The sequence below is a fragment of the Cygnus atratus genome, chromosome 3 (genome assembly GCF_013377495.2).
Source record: "Cygnus atratus isolate AKBS03 ecotype Queensland, Australia chromosome 3, CAtr_DNAZoo_HiC_assembly, whole genome shotgun sequence".
NCBI classification, from domain to species: Eukaryota; Metazoa; Chordata; class Aves; order Anseriformes; family Anatidae; genus Cygnus; species Cygnus atratus.
Window position 1 is genome coordinate 103,032,509 of NC_066364.1, and position 27,804 is coordinate 103,060,312.

The window sequence follows — 27,804 nt, forward strand, 5'->3', positions numbered from 1 at the left end:
CATCTCTTCCACAACCGCTACTTCTCACTCAGTTGATCACTGTGCAAACACTGCTTTATTTTGCCTCACTCCTACCCTAATACTATTTTCAGTTGCCTATCATAGTAGGTGACTTGGAACGAGAGAATAAACACGCATTTGTTAAAACAGCCTGATTCAGTTCATAAAAATAGCTATTTACTTCTGTAAAGAAAAGACTGGCCTGAGGCAAACACAAGGTTGAACCAAACAGTTTACGTTTGCAGTAACCTGCAAAAACGCGACACAGGGCCCACTTGTGAAAGCAGCAACTGCTTCGGTGATCTTAAGGGCATGTTCAAAACTGAGCATCGCTTCAAAGAACTCAAGAAAAGGTCCTGTTCTGCATCAAGACCAGATTAAAATACGGACACATCAAGGATTTAAACTACTCAAAGCTTCCTCAAGATTATAGGCTTAATGCCTAGGAGTTGGCCTTGATGATCCTTATGGGTCCCTTCCAACTCGGGATATTCTATGATTCTAATGCTTTCGACTAATTGTATTTTTTTTTTTGGTTTTTGTTTTTTTAATTGTAATGTGAATGACCCCATGAAGGAACTCTTCCAATGGCATGGTATTCCTTGGTCACTGTAAGGACCTCTCGACTTCCTTCCTGCACTCTACAACATCTCACAATTTAAGCTGGGTGGTTGACCTGGAAAAATTCTGCCTCACACGATAAGACTTTTGAAATTTCAAAAAAGACACAACAGCTAAGCACACCATCCCTTTAAAAATGAAATAAACAAACAAAACCCACAAAGAATACAGAACTCTTGGAACAGGTTTTGTTGTTCTAGTGACAGTTAAAATGCACAACACTTGAGGAAGCAAAGCTTTTTCCTCATTTGAACTCACTCAGCTGGCACACGATCCCTTTCCCACTCTCCCAGTACCTCCAGACCAAAACAGGACCCACTTGTCTCGGGCTCATTGTTGAAGCCCAGTCAATTACAGCTGGAAGGCAGAATATTTCCTGGCAAAACTTGCCTCTGGGATACTTCCTCACATGAACAAAACGTACAGACTGATCGGGTACATTCAGCCGCAGCAGAGCTGTGGTACGCTTATTACATACGTCAGTATATTTAAGCTGTGTAAGAAAGCGGTACCTACATAAGAAAGTGCTTAAATAGTTACACCGGTAATTAAGCACTAGCACATGAACTAACAGAGGAAACATTAACAGCAAAGAAATCGGAAAGACGGAGCTGTCCTCACCACCAAACAGCATGAGAAGATCCTTCTGCTACTCAAAGGTCTGAAAGCCAGATTCTATAATCAAGGTATTGATTAGAGATACCTAGATATCCCGCTTGACCACGCTAAGCTTGTGATTGCATGTCCACGGTGAGCAGCTACCACTGGGCATAAACACATAAAACACTTGGGTTAAATTGGGGCATTTCACTGGGGAATACCTCTATGAACTTCAAAAATGTTGCCAATTTTATCTTTGTTGCACTTTTTTTTTTCCCACTGGGTAAAGGAATATCTACAATGGTCCAGAGCTCCAAAGGAAAACTCTCAGAATGTATCTGTTTGTCTGTGACCATACAAGAGAATACTGTCCAAAACCTAAGCAACAGCAGCATGTGATAAAATGTTTCCAACTACAGAATATCTCCGGTTATTTGAGTCAAAACAAAGAGAAAAACTTCAGCCCTTTACTACTCCGCTCCTGTCTGCTGACTGCTTCAACCACTGCCAGAGTTGGGAGACTGTTCCTACAAACCTTCTTTAGTTTAGATCTATGTTAGTCACGAACAAAACCTGAACAGACAAGATACGCCACCTCTCTTTCCTCTCTTCCTTCCACCAGCAGGTCAGATCAATCTGCCGGCTAACGAGTCTTTACCCTCTGGCTTGGGAGCTCTCTGGAGCCTGCAAAAGTTCATGAGTAACTGGAAAAATCATACAGATATCAAACTTCAATGTTCTGCACAGAAGTCCATAATTTCCATGGAATACATTTCAAGTCAAGAAGGTAGAAAGCTGTTACTGAGGCATTAGAATACTGCTTGTATTACCGCGATAACTGGAACTTGTTCAAAGCCTGTAATCAGACACATTTGATTTACTGTCATTCACACCTATGTAATTAAAGCCCCTGGTAAAAGACTGACATTGTTAAATATCACGTTTCCCCCATGTTCGTTCAACACTTTAACCTCCTAACAGTTTGTTAACACATGTTGATAAAGACATAGCATAACAGAAAAACAATGCCACCTCCAAATTATTATATAGTAAAATAAGCTTCTTTGAACAGAGTATTAGGCTACACATAAAATTTATAGCTGTCTGGAATTCACTTTTACTTAAAATCTCACATTTTTATAAACTGCAATTGTGCCAATGTTGTGAGGAGAAGTGCTCACACTGGTATAGTTTCACATTTTCCATGGGTATGCACCACAAAGAAGTATTTTTAAACTACCATTATTTTCATGCTGAGATTTGTACTACTTTAATTTGATCAGGAGAGTTAAGGTTCTATAATGCATGCATGAATAACCAAAGCCAAAGGCAATTTCTCAAATCTTGTTTGGGAAAAAATAATAATAATTCTTTCATCCTTCACTGCTGCACAAGTGAAATACTCAATGCATTCACATTTAGGATAAAATTTAGCTCAGTAAGAAAGATTAATGCTTGCTTTAAAGCTACAGAGGGATTGTGGATCTTCAGCCCATTTAAAGTAGTGTAAAGATCACACTATGAACTTAATAGATGAAGAGGTGCACGCTAACAGCTTTATTAACATACAAAGTCAATACACCTTCAGTTCCTTGATCAGAAATATTTTGCTGCACTAAATACTCACAAAACACTTTATCCTAGGAAGAGCTGCATAAAATTTCTGTTGATTTCAGGTATCTCATGCTTATGTGTTACGTTTTTTTTCTCTCAACTCAGCTATTTTATAGACAATAAATAGCATAGACAAGTATGAATGTTTATTTTCAGACTGTTTGGATATAATCACTCTAATTTAGTACATTGGAAGAGACTAATAAATCAGTTCTAGGAATTTACCACAAGTCCCATCTCATGTATAGTCAAGAACTCTTCACTGTTTGCTCTGCCTGGTCTTCACTCTCTCATCTATCGTTACTGAACATCTTCTGCAACGTTGCTACAAATAGGAACTCAGTCTTTCCAAGGAATGATTTCTCCCTCCTCCACTAGAGGGAAAATTCTAACTGCCCAAAAAGACAACTGAAGATGAAAGTATGCATTGGAAGAATGTGTTCGTACATAACTTATTCCTCCCTAGCTACCTATATAACCTTGAAGGAGATGGGGAAGGCAGAGACTGGGAGGAGATGGGAATACTGTTTGGGTCTTTGTTTCATGCTAGTATTTGTGCAGTAATATTGCTTCTACACGTGCTGCACGAGTATCTCCTTAGAGAATGAAACAAAAACAAAACCAGCAAATCGTTTTTATTCAAATACTGAGCCGGATCTCCACATGACATAAACCAAGTTTTATCAGTTTTCAGTTCACACCCATCTCACACTCAGCGATCTTCTTTAAAGGTCACTGTGGTCAAACTTTTTTTTTAAATTATTATTATTATTTGATTTTGTTTATTTGTTGTTGCTGCTGTTGGGTGATGTCTTCATATGACCACACAGTATATTTTGTGATTAAATTAAGAAGCCTTAACATTTCTCTAAAATACAGAAGAGGGGCTAGCTCTGCAAAGCTTTAAACTATGCTGGATGCCAGAATTCCTTTGGCTTTTCTGTCACTTTGAACTGCATGTAATCAAATGCCAATTTTTGCACTTTCTCTCCCCCCAATCTTCAGATCTTGGGCACAACACAATATGAAAACATGGCTCAATTGAGACTTTACAGAAACATCCTAAGCAAGTTGTCAATCAAGTTCAAAGAAGGAAAACAAACAAAATAAACTTTCTAGACTACTTCTCTAGGTAAATTTCATGAGCGCACTCCAATGACCCAAGCGGTCTGGCAGACCAACCCCACCCCCCGGCACTGACTTCTGAATTAGATAATCAGTCACCCTAGATCTGCTAGCAAAGAGCATGCTTCTTCCCCAAAAGTGTTAATGATGACAACAAATTATTATTATATTACCGAGTGTCCTTGATGCTTCAAGCAGGGAAGGAAATTAAGTGAATTGAGCCCAGATTCCGCAGTCAATCATCTGCTGACTACTAATTTTTAAATGTTACAGCTACTACTTCCAAAACACCACTTTTCACAAGTTATTCCAGATAGTTTTTTAGATATTATCAAACTCTGTAATTTCCATGATTTATGACCTTTAAATTTAATTTAAGATCTTAAGAGCAGTGAATTCAAGATATATATATATATATACACACACACGCACTCATCTCAACGGAGGAAGTGCACATGAATATTGTTAGTATCAAAGTTTGAATAAACAGATATTTTAACATTCATGTTGATACAGCATTTCCATCACGTAACTTTCTGAGCTCCATCTGTAATATTTCTGTTGGATCTGCTGAAAACTCTATATACTAGTCTCTAAGAAAATATAACAGAATTACCAGAACAGAATTCAAAGAAAAAAAAAAAAGAAATTTAGATTATACCAGCATTTCCCAAACTACTGTGCTTAGTACTGCTATCGCAATTTCTCTCTGCTGTTACTGCCTTCTTCTTCTCCTCTCCTTCAGTCTTCACTCCTACTTCCCAGAGAAAGCACTACCCTCAGGAGGCTTCAGAGGTAAGCACTCAAGCGGATCAATAGTGCCACAGATCCACATCTCACCCAGCTGCTAGGGATCAATACCCACTCCTGCACTAGTTCATGATACACGACAGCAACACAAAAGCATGGTTTCCTGCCCAGGTTCAGCAACACTGGCATCATACAGCCCCAAGGCTGTAAGCATCCAGTAAGTAAACAGCCACAAATGATATCAGATGGCTGTTGCCCAGAGTCGAGGAGTTCAGGACTACACATTTCAAGGACACCAAGAACTTGGGGCTCTGCATCTCAGCATTTCCTGACCCTTCTTCCAAAATCCACTTGGCTTTCAAGCCATCTGCCTTTATTCTTGAAACGTTCTATCCTTCTCTTGCCCTTTTATCTTAGGGGTATGTTTATTTCCTCAATATATAAATAAAAAGGCATAACGCTAACAGCGCATGCAAGGAAGAAGGAAGATATATGATGAATTTTCTATCTTTCAGTAGTTTTACTTAGTATGACAAAAAATTATTTTAAAATACTTAAAAATGGAAGGAAAAAAACATCTGCAGCTGTACTGAAAAGTCATCTTCCCGTTTCTTCAGAAAATTTTTATACGTAAAAACCCTGATTTCCACCAATGCTATTAGTGTGCCTCACGTCACAGAAAAGCTGGTTGTAACCAAAATTTGACATTAGAAATGTGCACGTTGTTATATCCTGAAAGCATGGGCCTCAAGACAAGGTATGTACTATTCTTGACTGAGAAGAAGATGCAGTTTTATGACCAATTTAAATCAGGGTAGGTGTGTAGTGTTCTCCGAAAAGATGGCATCGCTCTCCTGACATAGCCTTTCTTTTCTACAAGCGTTAGGGCTTGTGTAGCTGAATCGGCTGCCTGCTCCAGTTCTAGGAGCAATGAGCGGGAGGTCCTCCATGCACCTCTTACCTTTCAAACCTCTACCTGTAGGAGAGGTAACTTGCCACCATTGCCAAGTTTTCACCCACAAATTCTCATCCGCAGTATTTGTATTACTTTCAGATACTTGGTAAAACATTCACCATCTCAAGAAATGTTCAACATTCTGTTTGTACATTGCAATAAGCACCACTTTTAAAAAGTCAAAATACAATGCTGTCCTAAATGAAACGCAGTATCTTGTAAATAGAAAGTTATTATCAAAAGCAAGTAGAGAACTGAACTAGTTTCAGCCACAGGACTTCCTGTGGTTGTATCATTGTTCTTCACTCACATAATCAATTAAATGTGGCTTCCTATGACAACACAGGAGGAAACCACAAGGAACTTACCCATTTGTCAAATGGTATTTCATGAAGAAAGTACACTAAGTCTCAGTGGTGTCACATATCATAAATAACTCACATATTTCCAAAAAAGAATGCTTAGAGTTAGTGCAAGTAGAAAATTACAGATTAGAAGATCAATTACTGATGAACAACATCTATTCATTAATAAAACAGATGTGATTTGCTCCTACTATATTGTGAGAGATAAGGTATAACATGAGGCTTCTTTCCATTCAGATGATTTAATCAATATATATAAAATAAACAGAAGTTGCACAATCTGTATACTTATAACTGGAAGCTCTGATTTGATCTATACAAATAGAAAAATAACCCTAGTAAGCACCAAATTACCAGCATGCATAAGTTAGCCATAAAAATACACGCTTGTAGGTTCACTAAATAATCATGAAAGCCAAGATTTCAAACTGAAGAGAAATCAACACAGATACCTTACAGGTAGCTTTAACTTGTTCTCGGTTGCTGTATAAGGTACAATGCAAATACATGAGGTACGAAGGAGAAGAGGAAGAAACAGAGGCTATGGAAATGTTTTCCAATAAGCATGTCACAAAATATTAGTATATAACCTGCATATAGATGCAAATGGGTGTCTGGAAAAAATGGAAGTTCAAGACAGTGTAAGTAGCTACAAATACCTTAAACAAGCCATAAGAGTGGCCCTTAGGCACTGCGATACAACAATTGCTGTATTACTTGAACGTGATTTTAACAAAAATCAGTAAATAAACAAGCATCTAGCAGAAGTGTCACTAAACATTCTCCATAAAACACCTGCTATTACTCACCCAAATAAACATTAACCTATTGTTTAAAAAATGATTATTAATACTAGACACATGACATTTCTTGTCTTTCAAAAAAAAAAGTACCTTAAAATAAGCAGCAAACAAGCTGTTTATTAACATACACACATCAAACTGTTTTGGTTACAATAAATTAAGAGTTACATAACTGCAAACCATCAAGTATCATCAGCCTATAAAGTTCCATTCAATTCCACAACTCATTACCTGGAATTAATTAAATTAACTGGAATCCAGTTACCTGGATTAAAACTAGTACCAAATGTATTGTTTGCAGAAAATCTTTCATCAAGCTGTATTTCAAAATTTCAATACAATGTATGTGACATCTACGCATTGCCTTTTTTTTTTTTTTTTTTTAGTATGGAGACTATAGCTTCATTTGCTTTTTAACTTACTTTTTGCACCATTTGGCTGTTACGCAGACAAAACCTATTAGCACAGATGCCTGTGGTTTTCAGATGATACATCTGGAAAATGGATGATACTCCAGGAAAATGGAATTATGTTATTCTGATTTCAGGACAGCAATTCATTTACATTACATTAACTACATAATAACTGTATTTAAACATAGCCTGTGGCATTATCCTTAACAACCATTCTTTTGAAAGGACATGAAACTTCTAAAGTAAGATATTTTGTCTAAACCAACACAAAACAGTATTGAGCTGGTACCATGTTACAGTGCTCTGATCCACTAAATTTCATTAACAGGCCCCAAAAGAAGTCCCTATCCATTTCTTCTCTGGCAAAAATGTTGGTGGGTACCCACAAGGAACTTCAGAAGAAAGAAGCAAAAGGTAGAAAGAAACTGGTGAAAATCCCTCATTGTCAAGCACATCTGCTGGACAGTTTAATCCTAACTAGTGTTTTTTTTCCACACTTTCAATTTCTACAGTTCAAAGTAAATGAAAAGGCTTTGTCAGAGATGAACAAAATAACCATAGTGGCCAAGGAGGAAGAAAAATTTAAATATAAATTATCTACTGGTATAGATTCTTTTATGTAATTTAAGGAAAGAACACGTGTAAGATGTCACATCATCTACTGGAATGTATTATAACTACCTGCCAAACTCAAGCACCCCAAGAAGAGCTCATCAAACTGTCAAGTTCTTTGATCAGCTCAGGACTCTGTGGAGTATTATCTAACTACCAGAAAAAATCAGTTTTGTAAACTGAATTCTGCCTACTGGAATATGTACGGTCCTATCCACGGTGAAAGCTGTGCGTAGATAAAGACACACAAGTGCCTTGCAATGGCTTCCCTTTCTGTCCCCTCCAAAATTTCCTCCTGCTGAATTCTCTACTAGAGTTGTTCTCTTATTTATCTTGAGCTTCAGATTTATTGTTGTTTGCATTGTCTTTTTGGTCCAACAACAGGAGAAAGCATCTGGAAACTACTTGTTTTTTAATATACTTTCTAATATCTAAAAATGTAATTATAATTACAAGTGCACAGCTTATCTCCTTATCTAAGTCCAAAGTCAAAGAGCAGTAGGAGCTTTGAACCAGATTCAGGAAAGCATGTAGTAAGTACATCCTTATACTCAGGAAAGCACTTCATGATGTGCGTAATAGCATCCACTGATTAAGCCTTACTTTCACCTTTCTTGAAAAGAACAAGTATTTTTAACTTGTAACTTGGGACCTTTTCTTCCTCTTCTTGCTGACCACAATCTAACTAATCCAGATGAAAACAATTTCTTCCTTTTCTATATTAACACATTGCAACAGTACCTGAAGATGGTGATGTGCAAGACACTACATTTGACAGCTGTTTCAGACCACGGAATAGCTAGCACATCTTCAGTGCCTAGTGTTGACAGGGTTTACTTAGAAACAACCACACCAGAAGAAATTGTTCTGCAGGCTACTCCTCAGCAGGGTTTTCATGAATACAGCAGTTGTCAGAGCAAGTGCTAATTTGTATTTCAAAACAACGAGTCCAGTAACTACAGCAAACTCTTTTCAAATCTGTGATTTCAGAATACTGCATTTATCTACTATCAGCAATGTTGGAAAGGTAATTCCAGCTTTCTGAGCATATAAATTTCAAGTCTGTGGTAAACTGAAGACTGATTATTAACCAGAATAAAATAACACATAAGACTACAACCATTTCATGAGTATATTCTGTATTTCCTTATTTAAACTAGAAAAAGTTGAAAATACAGTTACTGAGGACAAAGAGGGTTTGGTTTTTTTGTACTTTGCTCACAGTCAAAAAAGACCATGGCCACTACAAGCTAATTTTGCTGAATTTGTGGGCAAGTCAGTAACAGAGTTTACACGCCAGAACTGTCCCTAAAGGGATTTTAATGCAACACGTACTTCACAGAACAAAACCAAGTGTTATGTAACTCGTAGACCACTTCCTATCAGAAATATTCTCCGGTCTCAAATGGTCAAATTAAAAGCTCCCTTACAGATCCGAAAAACAGGCAAGCCAGTGAGAAATCCACACACCGTTCTAAATCTAACAGATTACTTAGTGACTATTAATATTCTCACATAATATCCTAAGTAGTCTCTTATCAGTAACAGAGTTAGAGAAAAAGGCTGACAAACATGGAAATGTTCTTATAATTAATATAGTTATTTAACATTTTATGAGCTGTTGCTGTCTATGAGCAGGATACTGCTCTACAGGCAGTGGTTGGTGACTACCACTGCTGGTTAATTTGCATCCAAAGAACTGTTGTTTTCATCTTCTACCAAGACAATGGCAGAACCGACAGAATTACACAATGGCCTGGATACAGTACAAAAGTTATGATTTGTACCATGCTGATTTCAGCCCAATGTGGGCAGTCGAAGCCACTATGACCCTAAAAGTTAGCTTTGAAACTCTTACAACACTTGACAAGGCCAAAAGCAATACTGACAAACTTTAACCTTTATAGATAATTTCTGAAAACCTGTTTGTTTGAAGTAAAAGATAAATAAAATTTTCAACTATAATTGGAAAATATCATAAAAATGAAAATCAGAAACCCATCTTTCATTTGTTTAAATTAATTAGATAAGTTTTTTTAGAATAGAATAGTTCAGTTGGAAGAAGCCTTCAAAGATCATCAAGTCCAACTACCTGACCACTTCAGGGATAACCAAAAAGTTAAAGCATATTACTGAGGACGTTATCCAAATGTCTCTCGATCACTGACAGGCACCTTCCTTCTCTGGAGGGAGGTGGTCAGCATGGGTACATTTGTAGATTAGATCCTTCTCACAGAACTAAGCTGGCACCAAGACTGCACAATAATATAAACAATATAAACTTCTGATTAAAAGGTGAGTAGTGCATAAGTAAAAATTGGTGAAATGGGTCTGGACAGCTCTAAACTGCAGTACAACTGATTAGCTCTTCCCTACGCATAGCGTTTAGTTCCCCATGAACACAAAGTATACGTGTGAATTCACAGCTTCCAGTTAGTTCTAAGGACCCTTTGTTCCCCTGAGACTGGGGATGGAGAAAGGTACAACAACGATCCAGATTACATTATTAGTTTATGGCCTTCAATACCAAACATTATATTGTCACATAACTTCTACAAAGCCCACCACATACTACCCTTCAGAAAGTCTCAAGACTCCTGAGAGGCACATGTCCACTGTTGCCTGCGTTTTGCAATAAAGGAACAGAGAAAGTACATATCAGGAATTTGATTAGAAGCAAACCATGAGGACTGGTTCTATTATAGAGCACTGCAGAAAATCAAATACAAACCTGTGCCAATTCTTTTCTCTTTCTGGTAAATTGATATGCTTATGCCATGAAAATTCACTCTTTCCAAGACACCATGAAAAGGGGTCCTGGAGATAGTTTCTCCATACCCTGCAAATCTTCTGTGAGAGTGCAGAGAAGTATTGCTTTTCCAGGTTTCAGACTACTTCCATGGCTCCATCAGAAAAATCATACTCATTCACCAATAAAACGTCTTTTTCACCCAGTGATTTACATCATTCTGTATGAACTAGCAAGGTTCAGCAAACATTTTGCCTCCTCTATAACTTCACCATTCCCATCACACCTCCAGGTACAGCAGCACATCTACACTGAGCGCAGGCAGGCAGGCTGCCAGGAATTCTACGGACTGAGTATCCAACACTTGTATTCATTAACTTCAAGTATGCTGAAAAGACAAATTTTACGCAAAGAGACCTAAAATATAGTATGCAGTGTGTGGTGGGTAAGTTCCCAAGTTTAGGCAAGGAAAACTTAAAGTAAGAGAGTCTGATGAAGCAGTAGTGACATAGAAGTACATCTTAAGGCATAACTCATGTACTGTTTCAGTTGCCTTTCTTCATGCAGTATGGAAGTAGCTGTGTGGATCCAAGGATTAAGGATTTACCCATTACTGGGGGTATTCTCTCTTGCACTCTGTGAATCTGAGTAAGAGCACTCACCTCAGGTCTAGGACACCAAGACAGATAAGGGCTCAAAATGCCCACATTCCTGCCAATACAAAGTTTTTTCCTAAACCAGATAGGCAGCACAATGGCAGCAGCACAGCTTTAAACATTTTTGTCATTAACTAAAAAGCAGCCTTCTTTGTTTGTTGTTGGTTTTGTGTTTTTTGTTTTCATTTTTTATTTCTGTTCTGTATTAAAAGCAATTAATTAAAAGCAAAAAATCCAACATTGGATTTTGGAAACACAATCAGTGTTATACCTCTTCTTAATTTAAGGCTTGTAAAAGTACATTCCTACTATTAAATCTACCACTTGAGAATGAAAACATTCTCTTCCCAAAAATGGTTAAGCAGAAGAGATACAGGATGTCCTTTCTCTTTGGACCTGGATACTATCATCTAGCTACAAAATGACTAGAGCTGGAATTGAAATACTGGCTTCCTTCCCTACCGACCGAGGTATTTTACTTTAAACAATAAAGCATCTTGCAGCTGTAGCGTCTCTAGAATCAGCCCTCCCTCCCTCAAATGAGTAAGAAAAAAATATTTTGGACTATGACTACAGAGTTACCTTTGGTCGCTCAAAGATATAGCACCACCACCAAAGCATACATCAGGAAAACTGAGAGGTGCAATATGTAAAAGTTGAACTACGTTCTCCTAAACACTGAAAGAAGTACATGACAGGAAGCCTCTAGTTTAGGCAGCCAGGGTCCCCCTCTGGAATCCTTTAAATACATTTATGCACCCTCACTGAATGTTCAGGAATTTAAAACATGTGCTCTGAAATGCACTTTCTGCTGTTACACAGTACGCCTCCTCCCTAAGCCATCTGAAAAATAGTGACAGCGGGACTAAGCCAAACTAAACTTTTACCACTTTTTAAAATAGATTTTTCCCTTTCCTCATCTACCAGTAGCTCCAGCACACTTCATTTTAATTCAGAAAAGTTCTATCAATCTCTTCCAAAACAGAACTTTCCAAAAATGGTATAAGCTATGTCCAGAGAAACTGGCTGTTCTGATCAACAACAGCTGCAACAATAAAGGAGGTAGAGTAAATATATGATTTCCATGCATGCCTTATAATGCAACATGTATAAACTAAACAGTTAGTTAAAAAACAAGCAAGAGGACTACTCATTGCAATGTAATGATGTCTGGACAAAGATGAGTCAAAGAAACAAAATAGGACTTGGCTAAGAAGTCAATGCTGAAGAAGATAAAAGTTTAGAGGTGACAAATTAGAGGGCATAAGCGTAAGAATGATGACAGCCTATGTATGACCTTTTTTCAGTACTCTGATACGAAATATTCAGGTCGTTCCTGAAAACAGTACAGCATATTTCGCTGTGAGATTTGTGATTTCTCACAAAGTTTGTTAAATGTCCTCTTTATGGCAGTATCCTTAATCATGAAGACAAAGAGGATTGGGACATAATAAATTAAGGGGGAAAGTGGACATCCAATATTAATCAGTAATTTTACAATTCCCCATACAAACTTTTTAGAGTACGTGGCACTCTGTAGTGCTTTAGAGCTTAAAGCTGAGCTCCAACTGATTTCGTGACAGCTGAGAGTTCTCAGCATCTCTTTACATCAAACCACAGGAAGTCAACTAGCTGATCCAGATGGTGATGCATGCACAAGTAGTGGATACATACAAAGTATCTGGGTAAGTAACCTAGCCAGCATCACATAAACTCTGTAGCTGTCAGCAAGAGAATCAAATTCTCCACCATACCATTCAAATCCCCACCAAAAAAAAGAAGCACATTTTCCTTTTCTGCAAACCACAGCTTCATTCACTAATTAAAGGCTAACTTTCCTAGTTTACTTTACAATGTAATCATAATGAATTTCCACATCCCCATTGTCCTATGCAATAGGGAAAAAAGGTGCGAGGCAGGGTGGGGGGAAGGAGGCAGGCAGGGAAAACACCACAGACTAAGACGCACGGACACAGTCGTATTGTTAATTCTGTCAGTTTACATTTATGTTTGAATGACTTCTCATTTCCACTGTAAATGTATAGTAGGAGAATATTCCAAATAATAAAGAAAAAAATCTCAAATGTTTACTGTATTCCTGAATCATTTAATAATCACAAACTTCAAACTTTCACCCCAAATCCACCTAACATTCTCAGTAGGTTTACATGAAAGCGGCCTTCAAGTTGCTCCTAAACCCAATTCCTACCAGCCCTCTGAACTGGACACTCCCAGGCCAGGAACCCTGGAAGGTGTGGTGAGCATCCTTACTTCTCTCTTCTCTGCAGCAGGCTTTAGACTTACCCCTTGTCAGAGCCTCTGTAGAGGCTGCCTGCCTACAGCTCCTTCTTCCTGATTTCTGATGCTTCAAATTCTGTGCTCAAGTGCCCACAAGTAGAGAAAAATATAGAAATGAACACCATTAACATGAGAAGCACATCCCAGAAAGACTCCCTTTGCAATAAGGAACGTATCTTACTTTCCCATTTGAGAGTAAAGTACAACATGAGCTATTTTGGCTAAAACTATAAATACTACTCACACTTCCTTTCCTTCAGACTAGAAGGAGGAATTCCCTAACCAGGATTAGCTCAAATCCAGGAATTAGCAGAGCCAGGATTAGCTCAGGCCTTTATGCTGCCAAATACTTCACAGATGCACAGAGAAGAACACGTACGTTTCTTTATAACACCAACGCTGTCATTCCTTACTCCCTTCTTAGGATCCCTTAGGATTCAGTGCCATATTTCTGGGAGAGAAATAAAAATATATCTTACTGAGCACTCAGAGCAGTCACAGAATACATCTTCTTCAACTTCTTAAACTAGTTTTGCTGCAATCATTGACAGATTTTACCCTTCAGTAAGTTCCTTGCCCTTAGGTATGAAGATGTCAGACTGCGAAGCTGAGCTGTAAATCTCTATCATTGAAACTGCAACCACTAAGATAGGTAAAAAATGCTTGACATTCAGTAAGTGTGAGGAGAACCTACTTCTAAAAGTGCTTTTAAAATATCAGCTGATATAAACGAAAAAGGGAGAAACATATTCATGATACGGGCTCTGCATTTCCAAATGACAAGTAGAACTACTGCTTGCTCTTACCAGAGACTGCTTGACATTGAGAGATTTGCCAGGCAGGGGGCAAGCTCTTTCACATATAATACAAATGTCCTAAATATGGGAGAAATGGCATCCCAAGCCAAATCCCGAAGACAATCCTTGCGTAACTTTCTAGTCATACTCAATGCACAAGACATTTTACTCCTACTCTTGGGATAATTCTGAGAATTAGGTAAGCAAGACTTGGTCCCACATACCCTATCATTGATATGAAACCATCCAAAAGCAAGGTGCATGTACTGGGGGAAGAGGCACTTTGGGCTTCATGTTTAGTTCACACCAACCTGCTAAGGTTTAGGAAGGAGTCATAAGTCTTAGCCACCACGGTCTGAAACACGATCTATTTGTTCCAGGCTTCTGTAGAAGCCGAGTAGAGTGCAGTGCCCTGAAAGCAACCAGAATGCCAGTGCTCTGCCACACCACTGAAACGGTATGGATTAAGTTCTCCTCTTATTGTAAGGTTTCCTTCCTGAACTATCAGCCTTGAAAGCAAAAGAAAGAAAAAATAGCATATTAACTTCTCTTGTATTTCTCTTTCTCTCAGCAACATCAAAGAGGAAAACTATTACTGGATTACTTCAAGTACTTAAGTTTTCAATCCTAACTACTCTTCTCAGCTAATAATCCCCGAAATGATGCACAGTATACAGTTAATGAAGTCACAGGGGGACAAACACTTCTCTTGTTTTCCAATGCAACCGCCTGCAGTAGTGTTTTTGAGGAATTAAATCAACCGACAATAAAAGTATTATCGTACTTGAAGCAGAGCAGTATGTTAGAATAAAGCTTATCTTGGCTGTGATAATAAAGCCTAGAATATTCTTGAGCACAGTAATTCAGAGTGTTAGCTACAAGTTAAAGCACAGAAAGCAAAAGGAAAAGGCATCCAAAGGGATAAATAAAGGAAATACTCTCCATTTAATCCACAGCTCACCTACTCCAGTACTGACCCCACAAAATGAAAGGGAGCAGAAGAATGTTATACGAATAGATAAAAGAAGGCTGCCTGTGTTACATGGGATTGCAAAAAGAAGCAGAAAGAAACCAAAAGCCTTCAGGAGAAGGAAAGATTGTTCTGTGCAAGTTGAGACTTAGCTCAAGCCATCAATGAACAACTGGCTCTGCACCCTTCCTCACCAGTACAGAGAGATGGCCAGACTCAGCAGCGGAAAATACAAAGAATGAAATCCTTCAGCGGACGCTGGGAAGATGGGGTAGCTGCGTTATTTACAAGCGGCAAAACCACAAATGAGCTATTGAAGCTCTCCAAAACAAATACTGATGTAGGCTCTGGTTTTGCACTAGTTTGCACTTGATCCAGATGTTATTGTTCCGTACCAATAAATAAGCAAGCCCTCCCTACTTTTCTGACTGCCTTTGATTTTACACAGGTGTGAAGGACTATCCATCATTTCAGATGTCAGGTGGCTAGGATGAAGTCTAATATTGAATTAACATATTTTCCAAGAAAGCTCACTTAAAACAATCAAAGCCACTTAAAACCAAAATCATTAGAAATTACTCTTTTCTGTCCATCTGCTAATGAAGCCAAGACTGGACTAAAATCCCAAACCCTACTTTTTACGGGCCAACAAGAAAATTCAGTTTAGTACAGCCTGTCACTTCAGAGTACACCTCCATTCATGACCTTCCACATCTGACTGCAGGAGAAGGAATAGGAGGAACATTTTTCAAGTCCTGGTATACCAAATCACGAGTAAGAACCCTCAGTCACAGTCATTTTACAAATATTACACATGCAACAGTAAAGTAGAGAAAAAGCTATTCCTTCTCCATATTCAGAAAGTGTGTGCAAGGGCTGCTACAGGCCATGGAAGGCAAATCCAACCCTTACCATGCTTACAAAGAACTCAAAGGATCTCAATGGCTGCTCCTTGATTCTTCTAGTCTAGTTACATCATAAGTAACTACGTCGGGACAGTTCGAGAATTTTTGCCATTTGAATCTGGCAGAGCAAAAAGATAAATGATAGTGATTTGTACTATTTAGGGTTTTTTTTGCACAAACAAAATCTGAAGTAAACAGCTAGTAACGAAACAGTAAAATCACTCAAGAATACCCTTATTGATCAACGTTTCCCCATATATAAAACATGCTTATTCACTACGTAAAGCATTACATATTACAGAAATGACATTGTGCCTGGAAGGTAGCTGCTGTATGTGAAGTAATAGCTCAACAACAGCTCTTCAATTGTTCTTTTTCAGTACTGTTTAAGATGAGAAAATTTCAGCATTTATGTTCTGGCATGTTATGACTCCGTTGCTGTAAAAAACAGACCAACCAACCTCTGGGAACCATACAGAACATGTCCAAAAGTCCTAAAACACCAGAAAAAAAATAACGAGAAACGTAGAGCATCCATTCTTAGTGGAAAGTCCTCTAGAGCCAAGAAATGGAGTCATTTTGCACAGTTGCTTTAAAAATCAACTCCTTGCAAGGAGGTCCAGAATGAAGTAATGACTAGGGAGCGATTTCCTGATCCACTGAAGTAACAGTACAGTGAAATTACCTACCTACGCTGTCTTTTTCTCTTGAACTGATGACTAACCAACAAGGTCATTAGAAGACTTGTTTCATCCTTCAGTTACAACTTTTTTGAGAAATACCTATGCACATAAAGCTTTTCAGGTGGTATCTCCAAGCGTTAGCTGCAGATTATAATCAAGAGTTTCTGCTTATCACCCGTGCCGTTCGACTTGACTTCTGAAAGTATACGAAGTTCTAAGGGAAAAGTTTCTAGCACAGCAACGTTCATTTTCTCTTCTTTGAGCTTAGTTAAGTCTAATGGTTACTTGCTCCTACATCACCAATACTTTTTTCCAAAGTCCACTCAGGCTAAGTAACGCTTATGCACAGGAGGGATTAGCACAGGGCTATTTAATAAATATTAAATTAATAATTTAATAAATATTTAATAAGTATGATGCTAAATTTCAATGTACACTTGCATTCCATATGAGATATTCAGACGCTTTGGAAAAACTTGACTGAAATACCAGTGGCACGCATGTGTTTTGTGGGGTTGCAGAAGAGATTCTGAAAAAGCAAGGTACAAACTGCTCTGCTAATTAAAAGAAGCCTAACTTTTTATGGAGCCCTAAGTTCGCAATACATAAACAGTTGCTCAAAACACAATTTTGGGCACGAATCCACCTGACCACTGCAGAAGAACACTTCCCTTATGAGAAACAAAACAATTGCTACTGTTCTCAGGTGCACCACACTAAAGTCACAGGAGAGAAAGAAAAGTGGACATCACAGAAACAGAATCACAAGAAGAAAATTCCATGCTTTCTGAAGAAACTACACCTACAATAAGAACACCCAAACAGTACGCTGAAAACTTAGAAATAAATAAATAAAAAATGAATAAAGCACTTAAACACACAGAAGTTACAAACCACCCACACTTCCAGGAATTTCCACAGTAAATGTTACAAAAACATTGGACAAAATTTTGGAAGGAACTTATCAGCCTACTAGAAACTACTTTTCCGGTAATTTTTTGAACGGCCTTCAATGAATCACAACCATGCCTCTATTTCTTTGCAGAGATGTTTAAGATGCTAATAATTGTCCCCTCCCCTCCCCTTTCTCAAATAGACTTTTACAATATACACTAGTGCCCAGTATCACTATAAGTGACTTTCTCACCAGGAGTCATACTACTGAAAGGAAAAAGAACATTTACAACCCTCCCAGCTTGAAAAGAAATAAAAGCATACTTTCAAAACATATAAGAACTACACCAAAATAAAGGAAACATTCTCTATCTGGATATCTAGAAAAAGCTATGGTATTTGAGCCCTAAAACTAGAGCTCATATATAATTAACCAGTTAACGCTCTCAAGTAAGTGACTTGACTGTCTTTAAAAGCTCAGCAACATACAGGAACTGCTTTAACACTGTATGGGAATTAACTTCACATTTATATCCATTAAATGAGAGGAGAATTTGGCTTACAGATTCTTACTGTTATCACATGCATGGTTGAATATATTTACTGACAGTGTAACCTACACAACCAACAGAAAGCAAAACACCTTGAGACTGAACTGTTCTATTACAAAGAAAATTTAATGGCAAAATTAAAGCAAATTTTTAATTACTGATTACAAGGAGAATTTCTTAGAAGAGACCCCATTCTTCTGGCAGTGCCAAGCATTACAAGGAGAATGTACTACCATCAGTAAACACAGAGTAATTCTATTAAATAATCTCAGTTGTGGATAAAAGTAATGTACAAGTGCGAGAAGAGTGAAGCTACCCAGCAAATCGGCAACTTCTTGCCCCTCTGCTCCCTTTCTTTCCACCACCCGACAGTAAAGCACTAGGCTACTACCGATAAGATCAGATGAGAGCTCTGACAAAGCACCCAGGAAGAGACTTTTCAGGTTAACACCTGAAACATGAGTTCAAGCAGCTTATATACAGTCACATATCTGTACAAATACTCACTGAAGGAGCTAAGAAACAATGTCACTAGAAGCAAGCAACTAGATCCTAAGTCATCATCTCTCAAGACAAAGGATTACTAGAGGAACAAGTTAACCAAGAATTACCAGATTAATGAAATACCATTATGACACCAGCCACGGTAATATACATCATAACAGTTTTCTCTTAGTAACTGTAACTTGATTTAGACTTTGCTTTTTGAGAGTCTGTGTTATCATCAATGGAGTTTGGTCATTCCTTGTTTTCAGAGGAGAAGATAAGGCACAAAAGAATTAAGAAAACAAAAAAGACAACCTTCCAAATATTTACATCCAGAAGATAGTATTTGCCTAAATCTATACCCGTTAATGACTTTTGCAAAGATACAGAAGTTTAGAAGCGTATTTTTTGTTAGCCAAAGGTGGTTCCTAGCTATGAAGGAAAAATAGTCAATGTGCTGAGTGAGGGGGGCACAGACACATCAAAATAAAGTGTCCTACAACACAAACTACAGCTAAATGGTAAGGATTTTCTCAGCAAATATCTGTTGGTGTAGTAAGCTGCTTCTGTAATTTCCTTCTATCATATCACAACAAATACAAGTCTTTTTTTTTTTTGTCAGTCATTACTAAAATTATAAAAGTATCCTTTTACATTATTGCAAAACAGCAGAACACTGTGCTCAACAAGTGTTTTCTAGAAGTTAGGGGAAATAGAACACAACTATTCCACCTTTGTTAAAACAAAAATCTTGGTCTTTCAGATACAAAACACAGAAGGAAAATACATTGAACAGTAATATTGTGCCAAATACCAAAAAACGCAGAAGTAATTATTTTTTTCCCCCAAGGAGTTGCCCTCATCAAACTCAGAGAGCCATTTTAATGATTCCTCTTCACAAGTGGAAATTCATGCATTGCAAGAAGAGTCTTGGAAACTGTTACCGGAAACAAAAAAGCTCACAGAACTTCTATACCAAACACCTGTTGGAAAGAGATGGTAACATCAATATTTGGTTCCAAATTGTAGGCTCCTCGTGTGCTCCTGGGAATCTTAGGAGCAGCCTCAAAACTTGGACTGCAGAAATTACAGTACATAAAGCCACGGGGAGGTTAGGCTGTCACAGTTCTACCCTACTCTTTGGTACAAACGTTGGTATAATCTCTTCACACAACTGGACCAACAGATTTCGACACGTTTTTGCAGGGTTAGTTTTTGACTGGATGATGTCCCTCCATTCACAGAAGCACCACCAAAACAGAGACAAGTGGCAGACGGGATTTAGCCAGCCCCCACTCAACAAAAAAGCAGAAGTTACAATTAAAATACCAATATTATTTAATTCTCTTCTTGTTACAAATGAGTCCTGCAAAACATTCAAACAACATAATGTTTTATTTACAAAAGGCAGGGGTAAGGGTAAAAGGGCCATAGAGAGCGACAGCATGAAATACCTTGGAACTATGATGTCCCAACAGCCCAAATGACATTTACTTCAACCACTTGTAACAAAACCCTTTCCTACCCTTCTTATTACTTCTTCATAACAGTTTAGGGTATTAAAATTATACATTCTCTCACTTAAGTCTCTTCGCATTTAGACCACAGGGGTAAAACAGAAAACAGCTTCTTAATCACCACCAGAACAAACAGCCCAAGCACCCAGCTCTACAAGAGCTTAATATTGCAAATCATTCCTGTTTGTAAATAAATTTATATGTACTGGATCAAATAGGAAATAAACAGGGTGTTCATAGATATCGCTTTGTTGGTGCACCTATAATGTAAAGAATTACATAAGAAATAGGAGCATTTTTGAGACTGTCCTCTACGCACAATCTCTGTGTTATGAGCCTGACCACCAAAATAGCGAAAGCTCAGAGATGACTAGGAAAGAAAGAAAAGGAAAAAGAAAATCCAGAAACCATGATTTTGGCCAGGGAAGTTTCAGACAGAGACATGGATATCTGCATCACATTGGAAAGACAAACTGACATTTTGCTCAGATAAAAAGCAACAGAATAGACACTGGGAAGAAGAGACGGTAGCCTCAGCTTAGAGAGGACAACCTAGAGCTTTGTTTTGGAATAACATTACCCATTAAAAATGCATAGAAAGGAAAGAAGGAAGAACTCAAAAACGGATACCCCTAGGGGTCCTGCACCACACATGGAACAGAATTACGATCCACAGCAACAGTCAGAGGGGTAGCAGGACAACAAAGAGAACAATCACAAAATCCCCAAATAAAGAAGGATTTTAAGATTAAAAGGATGAATACAAGGACAACAGTGAGAGGAAATACTTCTTTAAAATCTCACTTTATACCGGAAAAAGTGTTCACATACCCTCCACCCTGATAATTAAGTGCTTCCAAGCTCCCAAGCTAAGATAAAACAGGACTGGTCCAAGCCCAGGCAGCTGAGACCAAAGAGAAAACTACCAAAACAGCAATAAGGCATTGGAGGTGTAATCCAACAAAGTTTGAATAAAATGAGATTATATAGTCATTAGTACCTGAAATACTTTTTCCCTTCCATTCAGAAGGCCACTTAAACTCACCAACGTCTTTCCAGTAAAAGAATTACCATCTATTTCTACTAAATTTCTGAGCAAAATAAATTATCTGTTATTATTATGTTTAATGTCATGCTTAAACTCTTGGAAATAAAAATCTTGCGCTTAACAGAAACCTGCACGCGATTGACCTAATTCACTCACAGTTTTTTAAAGATTTTCATCCACATTAGCAGCATTCCTAAGCTTAATGAGGATTTCAGAAAAATAGTACGCGGAAGTGAATTAGACCAGAGCAGAACAAAATATTCTGGTTGTTCAGCCAGATAAAGAGAAAATCAAATTTAAAAAGTACAAACATTCATGGAAGAAATTATTGATGTGCCAAAAGATAAGACTTAAGAGTCTAGCTGGTCAATTTTTTTTAATTCTGTCTCAACCATTCATCGTACCTTTTTTAGTTGGGTTTTACAGCTTGGCAACAGAAGCTAATTGATTTTAGATGTTTACTGTGCCAATGGGCGATAGAGATAGGAAAAGTAAAGGGTTGCTATGAATGGATGAATATATTGCAAAGATACATCTAGTATAACTTGCAGTGTCCATCTTCAGAAAATAACATGGGAAAAAACTGTCAGGGTAGTTACCTGCATCCACTTTGTAGCTGGAAATTTTGTATTTGCAATTTAATTGCAACAGAATTTCAAGACACCTGCACTTGACTACTCAGCTGCAGGTACGAATCAAATAAAAATTACTGCTATTTAATGCTGCAATTCAGAATTCAAGCACTGATCTATGGACATAAGATAAAGTTGCAAAAATGAAGGCATTTTCTCTCAGTCTTTGCAAATATATATACATCCTGAAACTGTATTGAAACAAATAGGCTCACTGTTCTTATAGTACAATATCCTTCTTTCAGTCAACTGTGAACCAATAATATGCTAGGGGTTATAAAAAGAGTATGTCAGTAAAATTCAAGAGAAAGGCGAGAGCTGAGGAAGGACTTCAATCACGTACAAGCACAGCGTCCCACACTGCACAAACGTTAAGAATCCAAACACACCTTCAGTCTATTTCAGCAGTACATTTTACAATTATGACCATCCCACAAATAAGCTATTGGATTAACACTAAGACAAAATATCTTAGTAACAGCTAGTTTATGGTTTGGCGTAAGGTTTATAGCGCACACTGAGCAGACCAGCTCAAATTATTTTATTTCTCCATTTGTCTCTGTTAGACCAAAGCATGCTAGGAATTTCTGTACAGAATAAAGGCATTCCTAAAATTCCTGAAAATATAGCATTAGGTGGCTTTCTACCTCAGCAAGTGGTACTCCTCCGCAACAAAAGGAACGTCACTGACAGAATTCAGTCAACCTAAGGACATCAATCCCCAGATCCATCAGGCAGCCTCTGAATACACCCAAACCTCCTCATTCCAAATGAAAAAAAAAGAAAAAAAAAAAGAACATCTTTCAAAAAAATATTTTTAAGTAAAAAGAGGTGCAAAATCCTTTAGTGTACAGTAGATGTGTTTAGAAAACAAATTTGTCACAATGGGTTAATGGTTTACTCTCCTGGAAACTGGTTTTGACCGTAGTGTAAAACAGAATTAGCTGGATGCTCCTGGATGCTCTCACAGATCGTTTGATCACATCATAATTGTTGACTCATTTAGAGTACTTTGTTTCCCCGTACCAAACAAAAATCAGAACTGAAATGTGCATGAGGTCACAATTCTAAAGGTACAAAGGGTAAACAGAGCTACCTAACAGTAAGGTGTGCACGGAGAACTGTTCTACTTACTGTCCTGCAACGTCTTTTTTTTTCCTTTTCTATGAAGTAATTTGGTATAAAACTGCATCCCCATAAATGCTGTTCAGACAATGTTCTGAAACACAGATCTGAAGGTCATTTCCATTTGACAACACTGAAGACCCCATACCTCCATATATCTTGACCGTAAGCAATGGAGCGACTCACTTTTAAGGGCAGGGATACACGTATGCACATTAAGAGGCCTTGACAAGCAGGATGCTCTTTCTTTCATAAATAGAACTTCATAACTTACATCACTGAGAGCAAGAGACATTCCTAGTTTTATGAATATAGTAAGAAAGCATCAATGACAATTCCTAAAATGTAATTTTATGGCAAAATATCTTTTCAATTGGTAAACTGGACAGTACTAAGAACTACTTTAAAAAAAAGGAACAGGTAAAGAAGTTGAAGCTTATGTCTTATGCTGCTGTCTCTGTGAAGAATGGGATCTAGGTGAAGGATTTTTTTAATCAGTCTGTGTTAAAAACAACATGTAAACAAATTGTATCTGAAAACGCCGGTGATTTCTTTCACAATTTACAAACAGATGAATAACACAGAACAGGTGAAGAAGTCCACAGGCAAGATACTATTTTCTTTTCTTAGTAATATATTTAAAAACAAACAACCAGAAAACGGATGCACCATTTTTAATTCAGTGGGAGAGAGAGGAGGAGAGAGAACTCTACAAAGAAAACACAGGTGACCACTCCACACCTCTTTCTTGAAAAAATAGTCTTATGGTGATAGAGCCATTTCCAATAGCCAGAAGAGACGTACAGATGAATGACAGAAGTATAAGAGTGATGCCAGCAGTCCAGTCTGCGACCATAACAGCACTGCCTACACAACACATTTCAGCTCTGCTAGAGATGAAATGAGAACAATGAAATCCATATACCAGAGGAGACCAGAGGAGGAGAAAACAAAAGAAAGAAATAAACAGGCTAAAGGACTGCTTAATTTTACCTGCAAGAGAACAGACGCAACCGAGTCACTGACCGCACACTATGCACAGTGGCCTCCCCCTTCCCTCCTCTGTCTCTCCACATACGGTGAAGAGTTTTCTCTACTTCTCCACTAATGGAGAACTAAGCAATATCGTTCTAGTTTCTTCTTAAAACTGTTTCAAATCGGTGCCGATGTAAAGGGAGTTTCCTTAGAACAACAAATATTTCTAAAGCTTCTTTTTATCGCTATAGAGAACATAGATAAAATATAGATCGATAGATAGATAGATAGATAGATAAATAGATAGAAGATAGATATCGCTACCACTATTCTTTCAGGCTGAGTTCAGCAGCCTGCATTTACCCCCGTCACACACCTGACTAACACGGGCAAATCCCACACACGTAGGAAAGGAAAAGCAAAACGCCTGGAACACAGAACAGCTCCTTGCAGTAAGCTCCAGTTGCTAAAATCAGCCAGTCCCATTTCTAGATCACGAACGCAACTGCCAATAGAGATAAAAATTAAAACTACCATCAAACGCGTAGAACAAGCCAAGTCCAGGTGTTTGGTTTCTTTCCCATCGTCTCAAAACATTCCCTGACTAACTCTCAAATACACCATCTGTCTCTGCGGCCATCTTCGCATCTAAAACTCATAGAATCACAGAACACCACTGGGAGGGACCTTAAAGATCCGCTAATCCCAACCCCCTGACACGGCCAGGGACACCAAAAGAAAATCCTACACACAATAAACAACACCAAATCAGTAGCGCGTCACAGAACAAATCGCGTATAAAAACAGTTAAAGTAAAAACATAATGACTTTACATCAAAAAAAGGATTTCTTAAATTAGCATGGATTATAAACCACAAAGGAATCAACCTGATACTTCACACTCATTTCGAGCATTTCAAGACTGAAAACCTCCGCAAAGTCAAACTTGGTCACATGGCAGAAACTTCGCTTTCTCCACTTCCTGAGTTGAACTTGTAACAGCAATAAAAAACAAAAGACATAAAACCAATACAGAAGCTCATCTGTTTTACCCTGCTTATTTTTTTCAATATGTTATAGAACTAGTTCTAGAACTAGTCATAAAACAGTCTTAAAAAGATCCAAGGAGTAGAACATGAAACATCTTAGTTCCCCTCAATACAGCAGCAGTCACGTGGCTATTACACTAAGACTGCATCAGCTCTTCCATTCTAGAGGAGCTCCCAACCCCTTGCACCCAAAAATTCACCTTGTGCTATGAACACCCAGTCTCACAAGAAACAAGGCATGTAACATCTAAGACCTACAACAGCTGAAACAAAAACATACATCCACTAACAGAAAAAAATAATCCACGAGCTCCACAAAACCAGAACAGTCCTACCTCTACACCGCACCAGTGACGAGTACAAATAAATCATTTATAATTGCATTCAACAGTTTATGATCGCCAAAGAGCTATGTATTAGATGCGGAAAAAAAGAATAAAATTACTCTTTTAAAAAAGCAGTTTACCCCTCAGAACTGTTAATCTTCTGAACCTTAAATTTGTATTCTGTCATCTGTAAACGCACAAACATACAAGTTCATATCATTTCAAGATCGATTCCGATACATTCAAAGACAACTCCTCACAGTAATAACGCAGACGTGTGAACGCTTGGCATAAACCCGTATATTTCCAGAACAGCGAGTGACACCCACCAGAATACACCAAGTTTTATTTCACTGATGGGAGAAACAAATTAATACAGCGCATTCAAAACTAGGAGTTTTCACAACTCCCTGGGGCAAAATTGGTATTATTGTCCCTACTGCTCAAGTAGGGACGTTGGAAAAAATAAACAAGCAAATACAACCTGAAAGCAGGTAGACTGATGGAGGCGAGGACAGAAACTACAACTTCTGGCTGCCAGCCTTCTGCTTCCACCGCTGTTGACTTTAAAACCACATCTCGCCTCCTTGTAATCAACCACTTCCACTGGTTCCCCTTTGGGGAAAAACAGATACGTGGTGAGGTCGTGATTACGCCAAAGAACAGGATGCCCTTCGTAGATTCGCTGCACCCAAGAGCTGAAGCACAACAACTCCTGTAGGAACCTCCTTCCGCCACGACCCGCATCTCAACAGAAACGCCAAGGGCCGCTGGTTTCACTGGCAGCGCTGGCAGGCAGCAGAGACAGCTCGGCAGCGTTTGCAAGATAACGGCATCGTTCATGTCGACACTTCCAAAGGCAGGCACTAGAAACCGTTGCTCTTGCATTTCACCTCACAAACCCTCTCCAAAATCGCACGTTACAAGTCTGGAGAGTACAACTGGCAGCAGACAGAGGACTCTGACAGTGCTTCCGTGAAAGCAGGAGGAACTGCTCTAACTTGAAGCTTGAGTCCTGCTAAGGCACAGCTGCAAGCGGGAGAGCAAAAAAGTTGCAGGAAAGAGAGGCCAGCAAGAAGCACTATTTTGGAAAGGCTGGAATAAGGTATCATCTCCATTAGTAGTCTGTAAGATTTGTTACAGACAGCTTCAGGTACTGGCAGAACCTTGGAAGGATCCATTTTTTTCATCAGACATTAGAATATACCAGCACTCAACAAGGATGAGCTCCAAACACACGTATTCTAACCATATCATTTTACTTTTTTTTTTTTTTTTTTTTTTTTTTTTTTTTTTTAACAATTATGAACAGGGTGTCAGATGGCTAACTCCACTACAGACTACACTCTCACATACAAAAAATTCCTGTGAGCCAACGTATTTTCCAACCCTTTCATACTTTCTGTATAACACAACAGTTCTAGTGTGGAGATCCTTCAGAAGTCCCTTTAATTGCTATTTCTTCCTTAGCTAGAATGTATTAATTATAGCCCATTCCTCTAGATAATAAGAAAACAAAAACCAGTGCACTATGAATAGTGCAAGAAACTTAATTACAGAGTCAGATGTCCTTTAGATGTCACTATGACTCCATTAGGGAACAGGCACCAAACACACACACGCCTTGTGTTGTTAGATCAGTTATCAAAACAACGTCTTTCCTTGGTGACTTCATTACACAGGACCCAACCAGCTAATTCATCAAATGCCTGTTACGTTGAGAAAACGTGCTTTTTAAGAGAAAGTCGCCTTCGTGATGTATTTATTACAAACCAGATATGAGAAATAGTTCTGAAAGGAAACGCAGAAGTACAGCACGACTTGAAGTTTGAAGGTCACGTAGTAAGGGTTAGCATCAAGGCTCTCATATCAGATTGCAACTTCTGTTTGCCATCTATACGTAGGAGGAGGAAAAGAATCAAAAAGAAAAACTAAAGCCAACCAGTTCTGTGATAACTTAAGAAGAACTAGACCACCGTCATTCAACCATTCTCATTTAAAACTCGTAAATACTGTAACGTTGCTCTATAACTAAGGAAGAAAATGGAACAAGGGATGGGGATGAAACAATTTCATCCTGCTTTCCAACTTCACCTTATTAAGTCAGCAATGATGCTATGTTAAAGACAAGAATGTATTTATCCCCATTTTCACTCCAGACAACAAACTGAGGATTGCCTACAGGTCTGTTCTTCTCCAAATATCAGACAATTTATCCCTCATCCTTCTCTATTCCCACTACCTTCAGGACACAAAGCTCAACAGCTGGGTAAACAAATAGACTT

General features: G+C 38.2%; 1 protein-coding gene across 3 annotated transcripts in view; it reads right to left on the bottom strand.

Moving 5' to 3' along the window:
• CDC42BPA (CDC42 binding protein kinase alpha) overlaps nucleotides 1-27,804 on the bottom strand; it is a 162,398-nt gene that overhangs the window by 133,291 nt on the left and 1,303 nt on the right. The gene's annotated exons all lie outside the window — the stretch shown is intronic.